Source organism: Rhineura floridana, chromosome 13 (genome assembly GCF_030035675.1).
Source record: "Rhineura floridana isolate rRhiFlo1 chromosome 13, rRhiFlo1.hap2, whole genome shotgun sequence".
Classification (NCBI taxonomy): domain Eukaryota; kingdom Metazoa; phylum Chordata; class Lepidosauria; order Squamata; family Rhineuridae; genus Rhineura; species Rhineura floridana.
In genome coordinates this window covers 14,627,811-14,649,085 of record NC_084492.1, presented here as the reverse complement: position 1 = coordinate 14,649,085, position 21,275 = coordinate 14,627,811, and the positions used below count along the sequence as shown (strand labels likewise).

Sequence of the window (21,275 nt, the reverse complement as noted above, 5' to 3'; positions counted from 1 at the left end):
TTAGGTGCCCTGGTGGTTGTCATTTTCTACTGCTGTGTGCCCTCTTAGTGTTTAAATAAATTATTTATCCTTTGTATAAAGCCTTTAGTTGCTGTGTGATTATCTTAGGCACTCAAAGCATAAGATCCACTTGAAAGCCAAATCCAAGCATAGATATTCCATGGCATGTCTTACAGTCTAAATATTGCTCTTAGCCTAATCGAAGCAGCAAGAGTAGTCACAGCAGTTGATGGACTATTTTTCAAATTGATTTCAAAAATGTATTTAAGGGGATGATCTTCTACTCTAGATTACCTATTGATTTTTAATATGAAAAGCTCATTATATAAGCAGTAACTGCATATAAAAACCTAGCAAACCTTTGCATAAATCCTTTAATTGAATTTCCAGAGCCTGTGGTTCTACTTTTTTTTAATTAAATCTATTTCTTTTTTTAAGTGTTACTGTGTAATTTGCATGCTGTGAAGTGGCCCTGTCCCAGATAAAGTGCCATTGATCCTTATTAAACCTCACCTCTGGGCTTGCTGAAAACTAACTGGAAAAATTAAAGTGTTCATGCTGCAATGCACTTACTGCTTGTGTGACAGGATTATGGAAAAATAATAAAACTAATTTCCAAGACAGAATTTATAATGCAAGATTTTTTTTATTTTTTTAGTGTGACAATTAATAACAAAATCATATTCTAAATATAAATCATATTTTAGCTTGCAAACTGCAGCAGTAATTTGGAAAGATAATGTATATTTGATATAAAGTCATCATGTATGTGGCTAATCTTTTTGTGTTTTGATTTTTTAAACTCTAAATTGAGCTGATGATGGCTTCAGCTAAACAGATTAAACAGATATTGGAACTAAAAGCTGTCTCTTATGGTGTACAATATCTTACATTGGTAGCAATTTACTCTCTCTCTCTCTCTTTTGTGCTAACAATTTATGGATTGCAATTACCATGAGAGAGAAAAATAAAAAAGCTGCAACTGGGTATTTCTCTCTCCCCCCCCCCTCAATTTTTATGTAATACAAAACATTTGTTATTTTAGAAGCAATAAAATCCCCTAAAGAAATATTCATAATCAATAAGAACACAAAATATGGAATATATTAACTGAGTTATAAAAATGTTTGTAGTATGGCACAAAATGAAAAACGCAAGTTATGTATGGTTTAAAGTGTAATCAATTTTGAAGTTGCAAATGAGGATATAAATGATAAACAGAAGCAGTAGCATTTTTAGTAAAGGCTGTAACAAAAATACTATATTTATGGCCTATTCCATTCTTTTTATAGCTCATTAATGTAGAAAACAAGAACTGTGTATCCATCTTCTTGGACAGATTAAAATTCCCTTAAATGATAATTTTTTAAGATGGAAACATTGTGATCATTTTTAAGCCTCTTTCTACACACAGCAGAACTGTGTGCAGAATTATGCCATATTCTTTGAAAACCATGGAAAACTTCTAAAACCATAATTTGTTAAAGGCATTGATGCGAGCGTATGTCAAGAAACCACTTGGATTGTTTTCAGATTAAAACTTCTATTAAAACTTCTATTAAAACAAGATTTAAGTTCTTTTTTATTATCAATATATTATTCACTTTTGCTTTTTTGTTTGTATCAGTACAACAAACACAACTGCCTCCTTCAGAATGAATGAGGTTCCTTACGGAGGAGCAGAGCATACTATTAGGTCCTCCCCACTTTCCTAAAGGTGAGAAGTTCTGGGCACAGCATTGACCAGAGTTTGGCTCCCTTTAAAATATCATTCTGTAATGTTGGGGTTTATTTACAAACAAACAAGTAGAGCATAAGTGGAGGCAAACAGCTTAATATCTCCGACAGGTACCTTCCAGCCTCCAGTGCCCAATTCTGCCATCTTTTACCTCTGTATTTTTGTCTCAAGCTACAATTTCTTTCTCACTGTCCTCAAAAGTGTTTCTTTTCTCTGTTCCAAAAATGCTTATCGTCTTCTGTTCACACTAGGGTGGCCATTTATGCATCACCAAAAAAGAACCAATGTATTACCAAAGAAAGGACAAAAGAGAGCACAGATTTGCATGGACTTTTCATATGCTAATTGTTATGTATAGCTACACAATATAGGCTTGGATCCTAACTAGCCCTTTACAAATGGAAGGGCTGCTTCCGTTTGTGGATGGGTCAGGGATCTTTTGGAGGTTCTCGCTAGAGTAAAGGGGTAGGGAGGAATTTTCTTGTTGACTTCCCCTTGAGCCGCCTCTCACCCAATCCTCTGGAGTAGATTTTCAAGGGGCAAAACAACCCAGGCCCTGCAGGAGAAAGAAAGCATCGCCCCAAGGGAAGGAGAGGCTGCTGCTGCTGTGCTGCTGCTGCTGCGGGACCACCACCTCCACCACCCTTCCCAGAGGGACTTCTGCCTGGCAGGACCAGGCCCCAGGTACCCAGCCAGCCAGGACTGATTCTTACCACCTGTCCCTCTTTGGAGGGATACATAAGCCGGCTGGCTGAGGTGGCCTGGGAGACCCAGGCCCTGCAGGAGAAAGAAAGCATCGCCCCAAGGGAAGGAGAGGCTGCTGCTGCTGTGCTGCTCCTTTCTTTTTCTTTTTTTTACTTTTTGTTGGTGTGTTGATGCAATTTGAGATGAATGGGTGCCTGATTATATGAATGTATGTTTGTTTATATGCTGTATATATGGCTGTATATATAGCTGTTTTTATACGTTTAATTGTTGTATATTTTAGTTGTATTATGTGCTTCAGAGAGAGTTTTATCCATCAGGCGGGGAGACTTGAGGGGGCCCCAATTGCCGTAGTGACGGGCAAAGGAAGGTATGGCGCTGTGAGAAGGACGTGCCAGGTAAGGGGAACGCGGTCCAGACATGTTGTGGCTGTGCCTTGTTCCGGTCCTTCCCACACCCGCAAGGTCGTTGGTAGTCCTATCAGCCAACTCTCAGATCTCCAGTTGCTGTTATTAAATGCCAGATCGGTATATAATAAAACCTCCCTCGTCCACGATTTGATTGTGGATGAGGCAGCCGATCTGGCATGTATAACCGAGACCTGGGTGGGTGAGCAGGGAGGAGTTGGTCTCTCTCAGCTCTGCCCACCGGGGTACCTGGTCCAGCATCATGGTAGATCTGAGGGTCGGGGAGGTGGGGTTGCTGTCGTCTATAAGAGTTCCATCTCACTCACCAAGCACCATGTTCATTCAGTTACTGGCCTGGAGTGTTTGCACCTTGTGTTGGGCCAGAGGGACAGGCTGGGAATCCTTTTGGTGTACCGCCCACCTTGCTGCCCAATGGCTTCCCTAACTGAGCTGGCGGAAGTGGTCTCGGATATATTGTTGAGGTCCCCCAGACTAATAGTACTGGGGGATTTCAACATTCATGCCGAGACCACTTTGTCTGGCGCGGCTCAGGACTTCATGGCTTCCATGACAGCCATGGGGCTGTCTCAATATGTTAGTGGTCCAACACATGTATCGGGGCACACTCTAGACCTTGTTTTTGCTACTGAGCATGGGGAAAGTGATCTGGATGTGGGGAGTTTTACAACACTCCCTTTGTCATGGACAGACCACTGCTTGCTGAAGTTTAGACTTTCAGTAACCTCTTCCCTCTGCAAGGGTGGGGGACTTATTAAAATGGTCCACCCCCGGAGACTAATGGATCCTGAAGGTTTTCAAAGGGCTCTGGGGGATTTTCCGGCTGATAGGACTGGCGCTCCTGCTGAAGCCCTGGTCGCTCTGTGGAATACGGAGATGACCCGGACTGTAAACACGATCGCTCCTGCACGCCCTCTCCTGTGTAGAGCTCATACAGCTCCATGGTATACTCCGGAGCTGAGAGCGATGAAGCAAGATAGGAGGAGGCTTGAGCGGAAATGGAGACGAACTCCCGACGGATACAATTATGCGCTGGTTAGTGCTTCGACTAAGCTCTATGTAGGAGCAGTGAAGGCAGCTAAAAAACATCATTTTGCTGCCACTATTAAATCATCTCTTTGCCGCCCAGCGGAGCTCTTTCGAGTTGTCCGGGGGCTTCTCCATTCAAACCCTCCGGACACGGTGGAATCATCGGAGGCCCGCTGTAATCAGTTTGCCGATCACTTCCAGAATAAGATCTCATGTATCCGCCGGGACCTAGACTCTCAAGTTATAGCAGTAGATCCTAGTGAGGTGTCCGGAGCACAGTCTTGTCCTGTTTTGTTGGATGAGCTTCAGTTGGTTCAACTTGAGGACGTGGACAAGGTGCTTGGACAGGTACGTGCAACCACTTCGGTACTGGATCCTTGCCCCTCCTGGCTGATAAAAACTAGCAGGAATGGAACAGGTAGCTGGGCCAAGGAAGTGATAAATGCCTCTTTACGAGAGGGAGTGGTCCCGGGCTGTCTGAAAGAGGCAGTGGTGAGACCACTCCTGAAAAAGCCTTCCTTGGACCCAGACAATTTTAACAGCTACAGGCCAGTGGCGAATGTTCCATTCCTGGGCAAGGTCTTGGAACGGGTGGTTGCTGGCCAGCTCCAGGCGCTATTGGATGAAACTGATTATCTAGATCCATTTCAATCGGGTTTTAGGCCCGGTTTTGGCACTGAGACAGCCTTGGTCGCCCTGTACGATGACCTATGTCGGGAAAGAGACAGAGGGAGTGTAACTCTGTTGATTCTCCTTGATCTCTCAGCGGCTTTTGATACCATCGACCATGGTATCCTTCTGGAGAGGCTCGCGGAGTTGGGAGTTGGAGGTACTGCTTGGCAGTGGTTCCGCTCCTACTTGGCGGGTCGTCTCCAGAAGGTAGTGCTTGGGGAACATTGCTCGACACCGCAGGCTCTCCAATATGGGGTCCCGCAGGGGTCAGTTTTGTCCCCCCTGCTTTTTAATATCTACATGAAGCCGTTGGGAGAGGTCATCAGGAGTTTTGGAGTGCGTTGTCATCAGTATGCTGATGACACGCAGCTCTACTTCTCCTTTTCATCTTCTTCAGGTGAGGCTGTCGATTTGCTGAACCGTTGCCTGGCCGCGACAATGGACTGGATGAGAGTTAACAAACTGAAGCTCAATCCAGACAAGACTGAGATGCTGTTGGTGGACGGGTTCTCTGATCGGATGGTGGATATATACCCTTTCCTGGACGGGGTTACACTCCCCCTAAAGGACCGGGTTCGTAGTCTTTTTAGACTCTTCCCTCTCACTTGAGGCTCAAGTAGCCTCGGTGGTTAGGAATGCGTTTTACCAACTTCGGTTGGTAGCCCAGCTACGTCCCTATTTGAGTAAAGAGGACCTTACATCAGTGGTACATGCTCTGGTAACCTCACGTTTGGATTACTGTAATGCGCTTTACGTAGGGCTACCTTTGAAGACAGTTCGGAAGCTACAACTAGTGCAAAATGCGGCGGCCAGATTGCTGACAAGGACCAAGCGGTCCGAGCATATAACACCTGTTCTGGCCAGCTTGCACTGGTTGCCAATATGTTTTCCGGGCTAGATTCAAAGTGTTGGTATTAACCTATAAAGCCTTATACGGTGCGGGACCACGATACCTTGCGGAACGCCTCTTCCGATATGAACCGGCCCGTGCACTACGTTCTGCTACGAAGGCCCTCCTCCAGGTTCCAACTCACAGGGAGGCCCGGAGGGTGATGACAAGATCTAGGGCCTTCTCAGTGGTGGCCCCCGAACTATGGAACAGTCTCCCTGAGGAAGTACGCCTGGCGCCGACTCTGCTCTCCTTCCGGCGCCAGGTCAAAACCTTCCTATTCTCTGAAGCATTTTAAGTTACATTGATCTAATTTTAAAAATGTTTATTGTATTGTTGATTGTATTTTAATATTATTTTGTTATTCATTGTATTTTTATACTATTTTATGTTCACCGCCCAGAGAGCTATCGCTAGTCGGGCGGTATATAAATTTAATAAATAAATAAATAAAAATAAATCCATGGAGAAACATCCTCCACTGGAACCTTATCTAGGATCTGAGCCACGGGTTGCCAACCATTTTGGACCAGCAAACACATTTCGAATTTTGAGAAAGTGCTATGAGTGCCGTTCACAAATTGGCTGCTATGGGAGCATGGTATAACACAAAATGCTGCCATGGGACAACACAACATGGCTGCTGTGGGGGTGTGGCATAAGACAAAAATGGAGAAAGTACAGTAAGCTGATGTTTGCTTCCTACCCGAGACCACTTCTTGCTTGCTATGAAAAGTCAACTATGTCCTGCTGGTCCTGATTGTGGCGATCACACAATATTGATTTCTCTCTCTCTTGCACGCACACACACATGCACTCACATACTATACATCTTTCTCTCCCTCTTTCTCTCTCTGCCCAAGTGTGTGACTGTCACATGCATACAGAGCATACTTGAGCACCCTCCCACACACTTTCAGAAAAGCTCCCCCATGGGCGAAATATGTATTCATCATTCCTCCTGCCCCCAGTCCAAAAATCATGAGATGCCAACCTGACATCTACCCAGGAAGGACTTCACAGGCTTGCTAATTACTATGATTTAAATACATCTCGCCATAGTAGGGGACAACTATTTTCATGTGACGTGCGTGTGTGCTGTCTAGCTAACTGTTGATAGGCAAGCCCCTTTAACTCCTTAAACTTTTTCTTTAAATTGAGCTTGGACCAGACTGCCCTTCAAATAGAGAACTCTTTCAATTACATGGCTGCCCTCTAATGGTAAAGTAGAACACACAGCCATCCTACCTTACACAGACTAGTTTACCCCTCCCCTTCGGAGGGCATGAGTCACTCCCCACCTCCATTGTTCTGATGGGTTTCACATTCCCCAGAGGTTCCTGTAGGCCAGTCATTGGCCTCGGGATGGTGCCTCCCTCTGGTACAACAGGCAGGATCCACTTCAGATGACCTCACCCTGAGGCGAGGGGCCATCCCACTCTCTCCAGACCATCCCTGCCTGCTGGAGTGATCAGTTGGGTCCTGCTGAGCTTGAGAGCTTCTGTTTTCACACCTCTTTTATTCTTCTTTCTTTCCTTGCTTTCCCCTCTCTACCTCTCCTGCCCACCCATCATTAGCAGAGAACGGGGGCAGCGGGTCATGTATCTTCCCCAGCAGAGGCGCAACCGCTCCCTGGACAAGTGGCTGCTGTCATGCCACCAAGCCTTCTCCCACCATTGTGCAGAGCGTGGAGAAGAGCTATTCTGCACCTGCGGAAGAGCAAGCGGTCTTTTGGGGGGGCAACCCCCACCATAGTATCTGGTGGGGTAGCAGCACACAGGGACACCATGGCAGAGAAGGATCTGGGCTGCCTCTCAGAGGAACCAGAGGCTTCAACCCATTGCCTTTTTGAAGAGGAGCATGGCCAGGTTTTGACGCCGAACTTGCACAGACCACAAATAGAGGGGGTGAGTGCTTATGTTGCCTCTCTCAGGGGAACAGGAGATTCCTAAATGTCTTCAATGGGTGAAAGGCATAGTGGCCAGGGAAATATAGGGAGTGGGATCCTTACACTCTGTGGGTTCTTCCTCTGATGTGGGCTTACTGACCAATGCCCCCCTTCACAAGGAAAGCAAAATGAGGAAAGATAAATAGAAGTGGAAAGTGGAAGCTTTCCTAGAAAAGGGCACAAGCAAAGAGGAGACAAACTAGGTCTCCTTCTCCAGCCTCCTCCTTTTCCTCCTTGTGTCATCTTCTTCCTCCTCCCATTCTCCTTCTCTTTCCTCCCAATCGTTCCTGGTGCCCAAGAGGGGCCACAGCAAAGGCCAGAAGGCAAATCGACAGGTAAGGGGAAAATGGGTAGGAAAAGGAGGCATAGTAAGGCAGTGGCAACTGCTCTGGGGTTACTGTCTGATTCGGGGGGGCATACTCCTTTGAGGACAGGGAGGAGGGGGAGCTTTCCAAGGAAGAGCTGGAGGCTCTGCCCACCAAAGGTAGAAGCTGCCCCGTTCTTATTAACTGCTTAATGTTTTAAAAATCTCTGTGTGGTGCACAGCCTATGGCCATACTACCCTCAACACACCCAATCTTGTCTGACCTCGAAAGCTAAGCATGGTCAGTCCTGGTTAGTACTTGGATGGGAGACCGCCTGGGAATACCAGGTGCCGTAGTCTTAGAGGAAGGCAATAGTAAACCACCTCTGAATACCTCTTACTATGAAAACCCTATGAATATATCAAAAAAAGTTTCATAGGGTAGCCATAAGTCGTAATCGACTTGAAAGCATATAACAACAAATGTGGCGCACAACATAGAAACAATAAACAGTATAATTAAAATAAAATTACAACAACAAAAAAACCCATAGTAAAACATATATTATAAAAACATATGAAAACAGGAATTCAAACAAATAAAAACAGATTCCGATCTTATGGGTCAGGGAAAGTCTGGGCAACAACTTCAGGTATGTATAATCAAATTGCATAGCTGTTATCTGGAATTTATATGGTCTTTCAAGGTAATTAAAAATCCACCCTTCATAATCTTGTAGTTTTCTAGAGGTTCCTATACGTTTCCCTAGGCTTAATTACTATGGAAGTTGGTGGCAAATAGGGTGGCATAGACAAGCAGAGATAAGGGTTTTCTGAAACATATGTCTTGAGATAAAGGAGTTGCATTTGATCTTAAACCATAGCTTTATAAAGGAATATTTTCTGATTGTTTGGAGTGTGGATTTGCTGTAGTCTCCTAACAGTCTTTAGTGAAGGAAGTAAATGACACTGATCTGTGAAGGTGGACAGTAAGATTTATAATGTATTTGTGCTAGCAGATTGCCAACAGAACTGGCCTTTCCCAGTGGTGCTGTACGCATACTTGGAAAATCAATAGGGATTAACCTATGACCCCCTTCACATACTTATACTGTGGTCTGCATTGCTTACCAATATTTCATCTGTTTCACTTAAATGCTGTTACTTACTCAATAATGTGTGGCTGTTCTTGCAAGCTACTAATTAATTTTTAAAATGTAGTATCGCTTGGAACTGTATAAAATGCACCCTTCGCATTGGGATGGGGCAACAAACATACTGTAGGTTTATGTCGTAAATTCAAATGAATTAGCAGTAATTAATAGTCCCACTAAGAAATAATAAAAGTTTAACATTAAGACAAAAATGGTGCCATAAATCACATATTCAGCCACATATTCAGGGGTTTTCTAGTGAAATGGTGTCAGTGCTTTGCTTATTTTTGTATATCTGAAGGCCATTGGTAGTGCTGCATTTTGCATTAGGGATTGTGCTACCCGTATATCCATGCAGGTGGGCTTTTTTTTTGGTTAGTATACACCTGTACATCTTTTGACATACAATAGTGTTTTTTTAAGAATGGAATGTGGTTGTGGGACAGTGCCTCTGGCTCCGCCTCTGATGGCAGGTGGTATCACCACCTGTCATACTTGCAGTAGATGTGGAATTCTACAGAGGAAAATCTATGCTTGTAAATTTCCCATGTGCTCTGGAACCTTGTATTCAAAGCCTACACATTCAGGCATTCCTTTGGTGGCTGGTCAGGGGCTGGGCTGATGGTGTCACATAACCTTGGGGGCAGATGGAGCCCTGCAGCTCTGTTATACATATATGATATCACTTCAAGAAATAATATAGGAAAGGGGCTGCCATATACCTGTGATGTGTATGTAATTAGGATACAACAGTGATTAGTTGCAGCCTTACTGTTATAACATTTTGGCATTAGAACCACAATCATGTGACCCACCCATTTTGGGGGGTGGGCAAACTCCAATATATTATTTAATTTTTTCTAGGATTTGAAAAGAGGAATGGGAACTTAACACTTTGGTTTTTATTTAAAGCAAACCATTGGGAGGAGATGGTTGCCAAGCAGCTAAACATAGGCACCCAACAATCCATCCCCCTTTTTAGAAAGCTCTTGTGTAAAATTTCCAAACACTTTTATCAACTGCGTGGGGAAGGAGGTTCAATTTGGGGGTGGGGGTGGTTAACAGCTTCCATAAAAATAAAGCCCCAAGAACATTAAGAAACATTCAGATCCTTGTGGATGACATCTGGGAGTTTATTCCAAGTGTCCAGGGCCGGTTCCAAAGGGCGGCCAGGTTGGGCACTGGCCCGAGGGCCCTGCAGCTCTAGGAGTCCCTGGGGGGCCCCTGAGGGGCTCTCTGCTCCCCTTCCACGATCCTACGGATCTCAAGACGAGCTTCTGAATCGCTGAGGATGGCGGGGGCTGGCGGGCGGTTCGGAAGCTCGTCTTGTGATCCACAGGATCGCGGAAGGGAAGCAGAGGGGCCCGGGGCAGGCTAATGCCCAAGGGCCCCCGCATTCCTGGAGCCGGCCCTGCAAGTGTCATTCCATTATTCCAATCAAGAGTCATAAAATGTTTATTTTCATTTGTAGTTTGCACATAGGAAGGGCACTGCCATGTGCCCCTGCATCCTAGCATGAAATAAAGATTATGGGGGCTGAACAATCCAAGAACTTTCAAATATGTACTACTTAATTGCAAAAATCTGTAAAAAAGGGGGAATAAGGTTGAAATCAGAAAACTGGTGATTTAAATGTCTAAAAACAGAAATTCAGTGATTTAAAATGTTGTGGATGCTCTCTTCCAATTGTAAACATATTTAGTTAAGAAACTGATATTTGATATCTGAATACTTAACAGCATTATAATTATTTGTCTCTTTTATTGGGCCATTTTTGAAACAAACAAAAAGCCCTAATTGTTTTTTATGTGAGGATACATATTCTCCAGAGTTTACTTGCAGTTGGATATTGATCCTGTTAGCTGGTATTTGCATCGGTCAATGTACTCCACAACAATGCACTCTGTAAGGTACCCTACCTGAACTATCAGTTTAAATAATGTATTCATAAATTGATTAATCATTACAGTAAGAGTTATTAGCTGCATTTGTTTCTGTGCACCACAGTTGAGGTAGTCTGGTAATCATGCATACTTAAGCAGAAGATCAGCTTCAAATTAAGAATATAACTAATAATTGTAGTGATAGAGTTTTGTGTTTGGGAACGGCAAATGCCTGAATGCTGTGAAAAAGTTTCATAATGTTAATAGAAGACATTAAAATGCCTGCTCAATTTGCATACAATTAGGCATTCTAAGTGCTGGCATACATTTCTGCTGGGAGTACATAAGATTTGTTGCTGAGCATTAGAAAAGAACAGAAATATTTATTATTAGAATTATTTTATGTTTAAAATTGCATTCATAACAAAAATTCTGATTTCATACAGCTTATTGCCTAGCATTCCCCTCCTTTTTTCCAGTGCTGCTTCTCATTTTACATTTTGTGTTTCAGCATGGATCCTCCAGTACATATAACTTGGATCAGTTGAGAATGTTGCACGTGTATTTAGACCACTTTTCTTAGGAGAAGACATGGAGTCTAAGAGAAGCCCAAGCCTTCCACTGTTGTTTTGCTGTGGGAAAAAATGGAGTTGAATGTACATGTACCATCCTCAGTAGTATTTGCTTTTCCGTTCTGGGATGCACAGGGCTGGTCCAAGACGCTTTACTGCCTGAGACAAAGAGCTCCTTTGCTGCTCCATGTGTGTAAGGTGACTGGGCTAGCTATTGAATCTTTCTTCAGTACTGACAATAGGGTAATGTCCTCCAGTGTACCCAAGGGCAACAGACTAGTTTAGGGCATGTGTGGCAGGCCTATTGTTGGACTAGGACCTGGGAGACCAGGGTTCGAATCCCCACAAAGCCATGAAGCTCACTGGGTGACCTTGGGCCAGTCACTGCCTCTCAGCCTCAGAGGAAGGCAATGGTAAACCCCCTCTGAATACCACTTACCATGAAAGCCCTATTCATAGGGTCACCATAAGTCGGAATCGACTTGAAGGCAATCCGTTTCCATTTTTCAGATCTCCCTGGGGGGTGCTGAATATAAAATTAGAAGCAGGCATAAAGTATGTATTTATTGAAAATAGACCAGATGATCTGGAAATATTACAGTTATGGTCCTTTACTCTGCTATCTTTTCCTTGAATAGTCTCTTCTCTTTCAATGGGTATAATGACCCTCAGACCCTTAGGAATAGAGGAAGCTACCTTATACTGAGGCAGACCTTATACTGACTGGTAGCCGTTCTCCCAGGGTTCTAAGCAGGAATCTTTCGCAGCCCTATTTGGAGATGCGGGGGATTGAACCTGGGACCTTCTGCATGCAAGGCAAGTGTTCTGTCACTGAGCTATGGCTCTTCCCCTAATTCTTAGGTGCAGTGCACATAACCATATAGGGTGCTTCTGGAATACAGAGGAAATTTGGGCGCATAAAGCCATTGTGTGATTGAGGCATTCATTGCATGCTCATCAGGTACCCTAATGGTTCACATGGCACTAGATACATGACTTCAGGAGCTATCTGGTAAAGATGTCACACTAGAAAGAGAAGATGGCCTGCCTGCTTGGACTTTCATTCCTCATGATACTCTCTGGTTGTGTTGAATCAGTTCTCAGAGATAGGGTTCTCATTGTCACTCATCCAACCAGCTGCCATGCACCTCCCCAACCCTTCCACTATTCTTCCTGAAAAAACTTCAGTCTGTTTTGCTATGTGTCGATGCTCTGCAGATCATAGAAATGTATACAGCATGAAGTGAGAGCATAAATACCAGTTTGCTTCTGTCTGTTGATTTTCCAGGCTTGATTAACCCTTTGAGTTAACTGTAGTGGAAAACAGGTGTTGGATCCTCTGGAATAAACAGTCATCTACAAATCTTGCCCTTTATAACATGACCAAAGAAATGATTTTTTTGGGGGGTGGGGAGAGATGGAACCTTTCTACATATTTACTTTGAAAACCATTTTATTTCACCACATGCTCTTTCTGCTTCATAAATTCTCCTTTAAGCATTCAACAACCTGCTAAATTAATATATACAGTGTTCTTTCTTTAATGGGCAGGGGAACTTGTCTCACAGCAGTGCATTTGTTCAGCTCTGCTTTGAAAAGGCGCTGCCTGCCATGTGAGGGACATCTGCTCACAAATGAATGATTGTGCTTTCGATTCGGAGCAGCACCTTCACTTTAAATGCTGGCTGTGGATGAAAGGAACAGATTGCTGTGGTACCATTTTTGTGAGGATTCTTCTCCCCAGCATGTGGTTTTATACATTATTGAGAGCAAATCCACTTTATGCTACCACTTCTTGCTCCACTTATTTTTGCCAGACCTTATTCTGGACGTCAGAATGGCTCAGCATTTGTACAGACGGATAGAAAGGCCAGTTAGGAGGATTGAGCAGATAAATTATTTACCGTGTTTAATTGACATTGCACAGGTTTATTAAACTTCAGGGTTACCTAGGAACCTAGGCAGCTGCTACTAAAAGGCCACTGCAGCATTATTTTTTAGAAAAATAGGGGTGAGGGGAGAAATCCTTTGATATATTTTCACTACGTTTAACGCCTAGGGTTTATTTTGACTTAACACCAAAACTCCCTTGCATTTAATATTAGAATTACCAGTTGTGAAGTTTTCCCCTCTCCGGTCTGGCTGCTCTCCTGGGCTTTTTAAAAGTAGCATATCTTACCAATTTCTTTTTTGTAGCGATCACTATGAAGCAAAGGCCTTCATGAAGGCAATATATTATATGTGATGTACAGTGGCCATCCACATTGATCATGGTGGTGATAAATGTTTCCTGAATAACAGGAACTAGTTTAGAGCTATAAAGAGTGTTATTGGTCCTAATGCCCTCACCCACCCCCAGTTAAAAACAACATCAGTGGATGGAGAGCAAACAACTGCAGAAGGCAGTAAGCAAAGTGGTCGCCCCCCCCAAAATTATCCTTTTATTTTCTTTCCCTCCTTAATGTGTGTTGACTTCACTTTTATATTGTAAACTAACAGACGGGGGCCATGCTATTTTAATTCTTGTAAAGCACCTAGCAATTTAGGCATATTTGTTATGGTTCTCATAGTTGCTAATGTCTTGCCATTTTTAATGTACCACAAATCTGATTATTTTATTTCATTTATTTGTCTTTAATATTTATATTAGCAGAATGAGTTTGAGTACTTGTTTTCTTAAGAGGCAGTTTTTAAGAGAGTGGATTTGTGGAACAAACCATGCTTTTGCCCCTTCAAGAGTAGCTAATGTGTTCTTGCTTGAGCCCATACAAACAGCTGCCTGCTTCGTCAGATGACACTCTCTCAAGAAGGTTGACTGCAAGCATCTAAATGAGTGTGTGTGTGTGTGTGTGTGTGCATTTATTTTTTTGCCTGAAACTGCAGGTGTCAGTGTGGACTTTCATCGAGGAGCTGCTTCCACTTCTCTGCATGCTGCCCAGTAATATAAACTAATGAGATCCTTTTAAGATCTGCCCATATCGTTGAGGGGGAACCACCTATTAATCTGTCATCTTTGAATATGATGAGAAAATTAAGACCACCAAGCAGTCATGAATTTGAAAATAAAGAAGGCAGTCCAACTTATTAAAGTCTGGGTAAATATTACAGCTGCAAGGAATACTTTGGTGTAACATTGCTGCTGGAAATAAAGCAGTTCCTTTTGTTGGGGGCGGGGGGAAAGCAGTGTTAGAATTAGATGTTTAGCAAAAGAGACCACAGAAGAAGCATTACTTTAAAAAGTAGCTTGCTTACACCTCATCAGTTCATGCACTTTCACTGTACTAGGTAGGGGGTGATCACATATGTACAGGGGCTCAGGGGCTATATATTTTCAGTAGCAGTTGTTGGGTCATGCAATCCCTCATGCCCGATTTCTTCTTGTTGGTATGTGGAATCTCAATAGAGCAATGGGTTGCTATCCCTTATATATTTAGTTGGCTTCTCGGGCTGGCCTTCTGTGCAGCCAATCATGTGCCATTCTCATGACAGCTGCCCACTGCATGAGTCAGTCCAGAAGCCCATGTATTGGCTACTTTGGCACCTTCATTATATGTCTCTTCCTGTCTAGTAGCATGAATAATTGCTTTGCAGGCCGCCCATTAAGATAAACACCCACAGATCAAAAGCTTTATGATAAGGAGCTTCCAGTCCCTCTCAGTTTATTCTGAGTAGACTGCCTTCAGCCACTCCCCTCTTATACATCACATGACATAATCCATTCTTATACAGAATTAACTCTTTACAGGACTCAGTTTTAAGGCTTCTACCAACTATAAAGACATATGTGGGTATTATGTACAAGCATATCATTATGCTGTTTCAGACCCTCATTTAGGCTCCAAACAGCGTATTAAAGGGATACATTACTGGATTCCACCTTTCTCAAGGAGATACAATTTTATTTGGCAATATTTTACTTATATATTTATTTATTTACTTCATTTATATCCCAACTTTCCTCCAAGTAGGAGCCCAGGGTGGCACAATACACTAGTGGGCAGTGCCTGATTCAAGGGGGCACCACAACAGGATTAAAGTAATACTCATTATTTTCTCTGTCTCTGTGTTTATTGAGATTATTAGATGTGGCACTGTGATTTAAATCCTGCTGAAATTTCATCAGAAATGGAAAGCTTTAAGCACCAGACCCTGTCAATTCTTCCAGTTCCAGAGTCACCAGCAAATTTAGACCTCCTGAAAACAATCCATGAATATTCACTGAGTCTTCTCTAAACCCGGAAATGTACTTGTTGCTATTTTTTTACATCATGAAATAAGGGGTTGGTGTAGGTGTGTAGTTTACCCCAGGTGCCACAATAGCTAGTTCCAGCCCTGCATAGTAGTACTTTATAAAATGATGCATGGTTGCATTACAGCACTTAATACCAGCTTCTTGGAGCAACAACAGGAGAGGGTTATTGCCTTTTAGGTCCCCCTTGTGTGCTTCCCACCACTGATTTGATCCAGCAGGGCTGCTCCTAGGTTCTCATGTGCTGTCAACTCCAGATGAAGGAGTTAAGTACCCTACACATTTTGAACTGGGCAGAATCAATAACATATGCTGCCTTATCAGGACAATTGTTACATTATTTAAAACAGAAATTGTACAAAAAGTATGTGAACATCAACAACCCCTCTTTAGAAGTGTTATTTAAAAGGACAGCATAGCCAAGAACACAATAGTGCAGCCTTTCCCAACTAGTGGGCCGCCAGATGTTGTTGGACCACAATTCCCATCTTTCCTGACCATTGGCAATGCTGGCTGAGGCTGATGGGAGTTGTGGTCCAACAACACCTGGTGGCCCACTAGTTGGGAAAGGCTGCAATAGTGCATCACCGATTCCTAGAGTTCCACATCTTTTAATTATATTTCACAGTTTGGCAACCTGTCATCAAGCCCACTTTGAGGTTTTTAAGATCTAGTCTTTCTCGGTTGAAACCACATTGCTTCCACCACAGAACTCTTCCAGTGGCAACTGCCGGTAGGTGCTTCCATATGTAGTAGCTGTTATCCTTTGTTTTCACTGCCAGTTCTCATGATGGTTCATGATACATTTTGCACTGTACCATCACAACCCGAGTCATCTTGTGTTTCATCCTGTTTGAGGAACACACTAGATGAAACATTAAACACATCTTCCCCCTTTTCGATTAGCCTTGGGGTGCCTTAATTTAGATAGGGATCATAGCATGGAGAGAGAAGAACTCAACTCACCCCCTATGCCATTTTTCCACCAAAAATCACCCTCTCATAGGCTATTATGTACCTCTAAAGGTGCTATATCTCACAGTGGTACCTTTGGAACCGATCGTTTAATGGGAAATTGTGCAGGGGAAAGGGTTTAATCATCCTTCGTCTGTTGCTATCCTTGATCAGAATTGGAGTCCACAACTGACATTTTAATGTGCAAAATGAGAATGGTGATGTGTTTAACATTGTATCTACTTTGACAGAGAGAGAGAGCTGTCTAAGTCCCTTACTCAAATGTCACATGAGCCATGAACTTGGGGTTGACTTCAGACAGTCACCGCTCTCTCCACTTCAGCTCCCTTTCAGTTTGAAATCTGTCTGTGTCACACAATTGTACTTGCCTACCTTTTAAGATTGTTGTAAGGATTGCTGGGCCCACATGAAGTGGCTTGAGCACTAAGGGGACATACAATTCAACTGTAAGCATTATTCTAATTGCATATTTTTATGCTGTGACTGAAATGTGTTTGTGCTGTAATTCACAAAAACAAAGTGTATTCAAGCATATTTAGTCATGGCTACTTGCCTAGTTGCAAAAATCTACCTGAAGTCATACAGTACTTTGCTTTTAGAACAGGATTTGTTCATTTCGTTAGACATTTTTTTAAAAAAAACCCTAAAATATTTCTGTTCTTCATTGAATTGGTGATGAAGTTCTTTGTCTGGTACATCTATTTCAGCTTTCAATTTATTGCATGCAGTATCCACTTACAGTAAAACACAAAAAAACTCGGTTGGTATCCCCTAGGACATTAATATATACAATGAAAATGTAAAACTTATATTTCTAAATGAAATTCCTTGTATATTTTCTTTTTATAGCAAGAGATTCTTATACTCTAGAGGGCAGATCTGAGAACTATATACTATTGACAGTACTAAAGGTTTATTTATTTATTTATTTTATTTGTATACCGCCCCATAACTGAAGCTCTCTGGTTTACAGCAACTAAAAACATCAAAAACAAACATACATATTTAAAACACATCTTTTAAAAACAATTTAAAACACAGTTTAAGAAATTTAAAACAATTTTAAAAACACATGCTAAAATGCCTGGGAGAAGAGGAAAGTCTTGACCTGGCGCCGGAAAGATAACAGTGATGGAGCCAGGTGAACCTTGTCAGGGAGATCATTCCATAATTTGGGGGCCACCACTGAGAAGGCCCTCTCCCTTGTTGCCAGACTCCGAGCTTCCCTCGTAGTAGGCACCTGGAGGAGGGCCTTAGATGTTGAACGTAAGTGTATGGGTGGGTTCGTATCAGGAGAGGCATTCCATCAAGTATTGTGGTCCCAAGCCGTGTAAGCTTTATAGGTTAAAAACAGCACATTGAATCAAGCTCGGAAACATACAGGCAGCCAATGCAAGCAGGCCAGAATTGGTTTTATATGTTCGGATCGTCTGGTCCCTATTACCAATCTGGTCGCTGCATTTTGCACAAACTGCAGTTTCCAAACCGTCTTCAAAGACAGCCCCACATAGAGTGCATTGCAGTAATCTAACTTGGAGGTTACCAGAGCATGGACAACTGAAGCCAGGTTATCCCTGTCCAGATAGGGGCACAGCTGGGCCACCAACCAAAGTTGGTAGAAGGCACTCTGTGGCACCGAGGTTACCAGAGCCTCAAGTGACGAGATGGTTCTAGGAGAACCACCAAGCTACAAACCTGCTCCTTCAGGGGGAGTGCAACCCCATCCAGGACAGGTTGGACATCCACCATCTGGTCAGAAGAACCACCCACTAGCAGCATCTCAGTCTTGTCTGGATTGAGCCTCAGTTTATTAGCCCTCATCCAGTCCATTGTTGCAGCCAGGCACCAGTTCAGCACATTGACAGCCTCACCTGAAGAAGATGAAAAGGAGAAATAGAGCTGCATGTCATCAGCATACTGATGGCACCACACTCCAAAGCTCTTGGTGACCAAACCCAACGGTTTCATGTAGATGTTGAACAGCATGGGGGACCCCATACTGGACAATCCAGGGTGCCGAACAATGTTCCCCAAGCACCACTTACTGGAGCTGACCTGCCAAGTAGGAGTGGAACCATCGCCATGCAGTCCCTCCCACTCCCAACTCAGCCAGTTGTCCCAGAAGGATACCATGGTCGATGGTATCAAAAGCTGCTGAGAGATCAAGAAGAATCAACAGCGTCACACTCCTCCTGTCTCTCTCCCTACAAAGGTCATCATACAGGGCGACCAAGGCTGTTTCCGTGCCAAAACCAGGCCTGAAACTCAACTGAAATGGATACAGATAATTGGTCTCATCCAAGAGTGTCTGGAGCTGGCCTGCCACCACTTGTACAAGGACCTTTCCCAGGAATGGAACATTTGCTACTGGCCTATAATTATTAAGATTTTCTGGGTCCAGGGAGGGTCTCTTCCGGAGTGGTCTCACTACTGCCTCTTTCAGGCAGCCAGGGACCACCCCCTCTTGCAGGGAGGCTCAGCCGGCTGTTCCATCCCTGCTAGCTTTTATTAGCCAAGAAGGGCAAGGATCCAGCACAGAAATGGTTGCACGAACCTGTCCAAGCACCTTGTCAACATCCTCAAGCTGTACCAACTTTGGCGAAGCATAGTTCACACACACGCACACACACATGTTTGTGTGTGTGTGCGTGTGCGTGCAGACATTCTCTGCATATTCAAAAGTATGAAGAAGGGATTGTATCTGTCCAAAAATACTGATCTGATCTTGCAGGTTTTCAGGGATTTAAATGTCTTCAGTGATTCTGAAGTGTTCGTATTTGCAACAGCATCATACTATTGGCAGTTATATGTTAAAATCAAGCCCATTCCAGGTGTTATAAAATGCTCATGAATAAGCATGAGGAAGGTGATATTGACATGACAACAAGAGGCTTTGCCTTACATGTGTTCATTAGAAAATCAACAGGGGTGATTTACCTGTGTTCCTCTAGATATTGCTGAACACTAACTTCCATAATCTCTGGCCACTGGCCATGCTGAGGCTGATGGGAGTTGTAGTTCTTCAACATCTGGAGGATTATAGTTTAGCCACCCTGATCTATAGAGAATACCTATGTACAGAGGCCATGTGATCAGGACCCCATCATTTGTAGTGAACTCTCTACACACACAGCGATACACAGAGAGCTCTCTAAAAATATTCTGATGAACTCTCATAGAGGAGTCTGCTGCTGTAATGTCAGCATCCAACACATGAATACTCTCTAACTACTTTTGATGCCTGGAAAAGTCTTAAATGTCTTTCCACTGGTTCATTTGCTCCAGAACACATTAAGCTATATTCATGCTCATTTCTGAGTAATCCCCACTGGTCTTTAATGGGGCTCAATTCTGAGTAAATGTGCTAGGATTGTGTCACATGTTATTGTGTGTAAATTCCCATATTACCTTGCCATTTGAAGTGGATGTTGTCTAAAGAAATATCAGTAGCAATGTGAGACAATGTCCTGTAGTTTGAGCTTTAAAAAAAGGGAGTAATATATATATGCAATATTCCAAAATTGGAAATCTGTATGTTGGTTTACACAAACAAGTGATCCCTTATATAAAATGTTTCACTTAGCTACTATGCTACAACCGCTTTCTTAGGGACTATGCTGCAGTCTCTAATCTCTAATTTGAATGTCACTCAAGTGCTCTTAAGCAAGCCTCAATCCCCCATCTGTAGTATCAGAACAATAACACTGATCTACTTTACAAGATTATTGTGAAGATTGTAACAAGATTTTTTTGGTCAGATAATATATGTGATACACTTTGAACATTCACATATGTTGTTGTTTAGTTTCTTATTTATGGGAAGGCAGCGAAATCTTGGGTATACAGAGAGCAGGACTAAAAATGTTTGTGTTTTACAGGGCAAAGTTTTTAAAAGAATTTATCCTTGAAACAAAGCAGTATTTTCATCACTAAGGGGTTACTGCTTGTTGCCAAGATCCCATCTTCTAGGTAGGACAATAGTTTATTGTAGAGTTCTCTCTCGTCCCACACACTTTTTATCATAAATAGTCATAGTTGAGGGAGGGAATAGGCATGTTAAGGATGAAGGTTTAGGCAGTGATAAAGTGTTTTTTGTCTGTGCTAAGTTTTCTGTTTCAACGAATCTACAATTTCAATGGCTGTTTGATTTCATCCATGTGGTTGCCTGTGGGGCAGACAGCTGTTTTGTATTAGAAAAACAACATGCTTTGAATGAAATAAAATGTTCCCTGGGTTTCTATATATCTGAAATCACGAAGGGATTGCTAACATGTCCTTTGAGATTGTCTGAAACTGTAGAGCAGAGAGAGGAAAGGGTGCAGGTTTGGGGTCAAGTGATTTACAACACAATCCTAAACATATCTACTTAGAAGTAGGTCCTATTACATTCAGTGGGGTTTACTGCCAGCTAAGTGGGGTTAGGATTGTAGCCATAATGGATTAAGGTGAAAATCTGAAGGTTTTCTACCTGTTAGGGATATCTTGTTCATTAACTATAATGTACAATATCTTAAATGTATGTTTGCAGGAGGAACTGCTTATTGGATTTAGCATTTCAGTATGTAACACACATCTGTACAAAAATGCTCATTTTTATTCTTCTGTCTCCCCCCCCCCTTTTTTTTCCTCTTTTTTTTTTGCAAAAGCACTTTTTTTTTGACAGGATGTTTTTATGATAGAAACAGTTAGATTTTCTCATGTCACTTATTTTTACTAACCACTAGGGGTCATT

At 42.7% G+C, this 21,275-nt stretch overlaps 1 protein-coding gene and 1 pseudogene across 6 annotated transcripts in view; both read left to right on the top strand.

Moving 5' to 3' along the window:
- Positions 1-21,275, top strand: part of WWOX (WW domain containing oxidoreductase) — a 797,581-nt gene that overhangs the window by 265,626 nt on the left and 510,680 nt on the right. The window lies entirely within an intron of this gene.
- On the top strand, positions 7,952-8,070 carry LOC133369498 (5S ribosomal RNA; annotated as a pseudogene).